We start from the raw sequence: 5,859 nt of genomic DNA on the forward strand, positions 1-5,859 counted from the left end.
TGTGGATGCATATGCAATAATATCAAATCAATTGCAAAAATAAATGTTAAGAGTCTTTAAAGTCTCATCCACGTCCAAACTAAACACCAATTACTCAAATTGATGGTTAGTTAGGAATAATCCCTATATATAGTGGAGTTACCAAATTGTGGGAGTCGTAGAAAAAGCGCCTACCTTAGCACGTGTGAATGTGCTTGGCAATTGTAGGAAGATGTGGAATTGACATTTAATCAAAAAGGACAAGTAGGGTGTCACCAACAAGTTTTTAAGGAACTTGCAAACCATTGATGAATTTTAACGAAGGGACGAAGACAACCACGATTTCTAATCCATGAAGCCATACAACCCATTCAAAAACCATGAGATTGCCGCTTACTCCTTAATGATCCTAACCACAACAGGATATTTGAGGATTAAGGTACAAAATTGAGTTAGGAAGTCAATTGTGTCTGTATAACATGTATTATTTGCAATTAAAAAGACAAACAAACAATTATTCAATTTGCTCCAAACTAGATTATGTTAAGTCGATTGTATATTTAATGCACATGTAATTGCTAATACCGTGATCACTTGATTAAACAACATAATTAATGAGATCCTAACTGGTTGCCCATAATTATCTTTTTAGGCGTGATATTCAAATACCATTCTTTATTAGCCTGCAGTATTGTGATTAAACAAATAAAGCAATAAAAATTATATATAGCATGAAAAACATGTAACAAATAAAGATACTGTAGGGAATATTTCAAGCCATTAACCCCAAGCTTGAACCTCACTGTGATCATACACTTAAGTATGGTGGCGTCCAAAGGGAAGGAAGCTATAGCAAAAGAGTCGCCAACAAGTTTTAGGAACTTGTAAACCGTTCACAAGGTGAAGGTTACACCCCTTAACGATCCAGGAGATCGTCAACTCCAAAAGGTCTTGAACCAAATAGGGTTCGGGGATGAAGGTACAAATCCAACCTAAAAGAGATTGAACCTGCCCTAAATAGGCCTCTACTTTATTCTTCTCGTATTCATGTGCGCTTTCTGACTAATATGCAATCAATAGGTTAACCCTAAACCTGTTTATCTATGTTGGTTGAATTTAATGCACAAATAAAACTACTATTGGCGATCACTTGAATTATATTCATATTAGCCCTAAACAAGATTATTGATTATCTTATTAAGCGTGATTACAAGTACAAATTCCCTTTAAACATGCATAAAAGGCGTGATCAAGCAATAACAATAATATATATCAAGCAACATAATAACAATCATCATAATCATAATAACAATCATAATTATGTTAAAGCTAAAGCATAATAATAGCAAGATCCTAGGCATGATACTAACAAGATTAATAACAAACCCTAGCATGTCACTAACATGATATTAGAAAAGAGAATAGGAAGCATCGCAGGAATCATAATTGATATAAGCAAATCACCCTAAATATCATACTAAGGAAAGCATCCTAACATGATACTAGGAACCAAAATAACAATCTTAACATGATTTCCATATCATAATATCAATTAAATAATTAAAGTACTTACTTGGATGCCTTGTATCTCTTTCTAATAACAAAATACACGCGTTAGTAACTTTAAGGAAAATATAAAATCAAACAATCAAATCAAATAATTGAAATAGAGATTAGGGACCAAACCCTCAGAAATTATAACCTTTCACGTCTAGGGCGAAGGCAATTTCGAACTCGGCTAGGTGTGTCTAGATCTCGTGAATGCGGAATTTTATAAGAGGGAAGGTTTAGAGAAAGCTTCTAGCTTTAGAGAGAGAAAGATGATTGATTGTTGTAGATGATGATGAGAATTGATTGATTGTGGATGAATGAAAACGGAGGTTCAAGACCCTATTTATAAGAAAACAGTCCGGAAATAGGTAGAATTTGATAAGGAATAAAACTCCACTCTGTCGCTGCAAAACCGACCTTGTCGCTTGGTGACAGGGTCTGTCGCGTGGCGACAGCCTGGATTTCTACGCGCTTTCAACACGGAGTCCACATATGAATCAAAATCGATTTGTAAAGTCCGCATGAAAACTGAAATCGTATTTTTCATAAAATAATATTTTATTCCAAATAAAACTTATCAAAAATATAATTATTAATTCTAATCTTATTAGGATTAAAGAGAACCTTCTAGAGAATTCTAGAAGACCATAATCAATTCTAATAACTTTAGGAATAATAATTAACATTGGAACCTCCCCTAGATCATTGGGCCGCATGTAAAGATCAACCAGACCTAGTTTAGTATTTTGGCCATAACTTCCTAATTATTCATCGGAATTGGGCTTATAATATATCGTTGTAAAGCTCTTTGCAAGCCCCATCCAACTACACTATTATTGGACCTTTGTCGTGGACCAAACTAAACTGGATTGGCTGTTTTCATAAAATAGAGTTGTTTTCAAAAACAGAAAGAAAGAATTTAATAATAAAAACCAACCGCAACACTTGACCTTTCACACCTTCACCTCATTCGATAATCATTTGACGCAAAAGGTATTCATCACTGGGTTTGGTTTTGGGGAGACACATTTGGGTGTCTACAGAAGCCCCCACTTTGACTGAGTTTGGAGAAACGCAAGTTTCGAAAACGAAAGTCAAAGTAGTGATAGGGACGGAGAATGATTCAGAACGTTCTGCGATCCTAAATCATTCTTTTAACGCCAATACCTGCAAACTAGCGTTAGTTAAACAGATAAGAGAGTTAAGAAACGCGTATCTTGAACCGTCGAGTACACGTCTCTGAAGTAACCGATTTGTTGCATTTATTGATGACCGCTCTGCTTGTAGCTGCCTCCTATTTCATCGAAGATGACTCTGCTTGTAGTCATTCTCCACCGCTTGTGACCATCTTCCACATCCTAGGGAATACGATCGAAGATAACTCTGCTTGTAGCCATCTTTAATTTTTGGGTGATCATCTTCCACATCCTAGGGAACACGATCGAAGACAACTCTGCTTGTAGCCATCTTCAGTTTTTGGGTGATCATCTTCCACATCGTAGGGAACACGATCGAAGATAACTCTGCTTGTAGCCATCTTCAGTTTTTTGTGACCATCTTCCACATCCTAGGGAACACGATCGAAGACAACTCTGCTTGTAGCCATCTTCAGTTTTTGCGATAATACTCCGAAGAATATCACCGAAGACCAATGCCTGTTGATCCTTTAAAGTTCGCTTGAACTTTGCTTCCGCTATGCCATTACGTCGGCACTTTTGCTGCTTGTGAACCATTACGTCGGTGCCTTCGCTATTTATGAACCATTATGTCGGTGCCTTTGAGCCAATGTTTAGGCGCTTTAAGCTAAGTGAGACGATCTTTCATCAAGTCGATCACTTGATTTAATCGTAATCGAGCCGATCATTTAAATCATGTCAAGTTGGTTAGAGGGGCTAACTGGCGTACCAAGGAACCCGAAATTGCTGCACGAGGTTCACATAACCATATTATGGAGCCCAGTATTCTGGCGCCGCTCCAGCGCTAGCCAGAACTGCTTGTCGCCGCTTTTTCTGCTTGTCGCCAGGTGACAGGCTTTGTCGCCAGGCGAAAAACTTGTCGTTTGGCGATAGGGTCGGGTTTTTTTTAAATACCCTCCCTTTCTTCTTCATTTTCCGTCGCTGTTGTTCTGTTTTTCGCATTTGCTTAAAACTTCAATCTTCTCGTTCTCGCTCAATTCTGAACCGAATTCGCTCAAACTTGTTGCAAATCAAAGCTTATTCCATCTATTTTCCCGATCCATGTAAGTTTTATCCAAACTCAACTCGGTTTTCGCTAAATTGTGCGTTCTTTGTTCACGAATTTTCCGGAAATTCGAACATGTCTTTGCTTAATTCGCTTCTTTTGCTGGATTTTATGCTTTGAAATCGCTTGATTATGTTTATGCATTGCCTTGGGAGTATTTTGAGACTTGTTTGACTCAATTTGGTGAAGAAATGAGCGATTCACCATTGTTGGACCTCTTGAGGTCGTGAAGAACAATGTGATCCGTTCTTGATGTTTTTACTAGTTCTTCTTGTACAGTTTGTCACAATATTTGTCATAGTATTGCAAGAAATTGTTTGATTACTTGAAAATGCTAATTATGCTCATGTTGAAATTGTGCTCTGTTTTTGTACTACGTACTCCATTTTTGCGAACATAGTATCATGCGGCTAGGCGAACCTTAGATACCATAGAGCCTCATTCTTTATTATTTGCATAATATAGCATTGTTAGGCAACGCGGCTCTGGTTCTTAGTCGAGGGACGTACGCCAGGAGGACGAACCCGTCGGCGAGGGTGAGGACCTCTCTACTAGACTTGGACCTCTTCCAGAGTGGGATGAGCGCACTCTTTTCTTTTCTCCTGAGCACCATATTTCCGAGCGGGTGTGACGCGGGCTCATCAGCGGGAGGACTCGCAGTCATGGTTCTGGCAACAACGTCATCGGTACGCTATATAAAGTGTATTTCAGCAGAGACGAGGTGTTGCGATAGCTTTGGGAGTCCTGTGGGTTAACTCCCCTCTTTCGGGCTACTCAGGCCATGTACTCCTATGATGGGGGTAACCTCGTTGTCCGGGCTTTGGTGGAGTTCTTTTGGGACACCACCAACACCTTTCACTTTCCCTGGGCTGAGATGACGGTTACTCCTGCCGACTTCAGTCTCATCACAGGTTTGGAGTTTCGTTCTTCTCTACTGCCATTTGACAGTGATATTACTGTCTACTCACCGATGGTTTCGGAGTTATTAGGTCCGATTACTGTTCGGGCCCGTGCCGAGGCTCAGCCGGGACAGCTTAGTTCCCGGTGCATCCGCCGTTCTACCCTAGTAGCGGCTTTTGAGGATGATACGACCACTCGTGAGCATTGGGTGCGCATCTTTGTTCTTATTTTGCTGTCAGGGATCTTTTCTCCTGACAAGGGTAGTCGAGTGCTTCTCTACTACCTAAGAGCTGTTCGCGACCTTTCTCTGGCCGGGACATATGACTGGGCCAGCTTGGCCTATGCTGACTTTCTTCTGGACCTGCGACGTTCCTGCCGTCATAGGGCCTTGTCTGGAGAGGTCGCACTTTCCAGTTTCTGGAGGGTCGTAGAGGTATATTTCCATCCTTTTAAAATTAGCTCTAGACTTGTGCAAGCATTTGCTGACTTTTCCTTATCTATGTAGATTTGGTTCTACGAGTACTTCCCCTCGCTTGAGCTAGTGAGACCTTCACCTTGCGAGCTTCCCGTTGGAGCTGGTTGGGGAGGTCGTACTGGCCAGGTCGAGACTGCACCCATTCGAGATCTAATCCTCTCGGTAGGTTCTCGTGAACATTTGTTTTTTTTTATATTACTCTTTTGAGTGCATTGATCTTACATAACTGTTTTGTAGGAGCCTGACGTGGTATACCGACCGTGGGCTGATTTAGCTATACCTACGCTGGCCACGCGGTATACTGTCGAGCGTCGTTACTTTCAGGGGACGTATGACGCTACAGTGTATCTTGGCGAGAGGGTAGCTATTCAGCACTCCTCGGATGTTTTCGTCGTCCCCGCTAGCCCGCCTCAACATATGTTTCATGAGGCGTTGATGCGCGACTGCGTGAGTCGGTCGTCTCCTGGAACTCCTTGGCGGTCTCATGTTCATTCAGGGCAGAGTTACGAGGATGACTTGCTGCCTTTTCTAGCGCCGACCCCTGTTTTGTTTGAGGAGGTAGCGGTATGCTTAGCTTTTATTTCTCTTTAGGTAGCCCCCAAGTGAATTCTAATCCTTTGAATTTTATTTTATCAGGCTGGGCCTAGGGAGTTCGTCCCTTCGAGGATGTCTATCTATTACCAGGGTACGTTCGGACCGATCGAGGAGATGAT

Source organism: Chenopodium album, chromosome 13 (genome assembly GCF_948465745.1).
Source record: "Chenopodium album chromosome 13, dcCheAlbu1.1, whole genome shotgun sequence".
NCBI lineage: Eukaryota > Viridiplantae > Streptophyta > Magnoliopsida > Caryophyllales > Amaranthaceae > Chenopodium > Chenopodium album.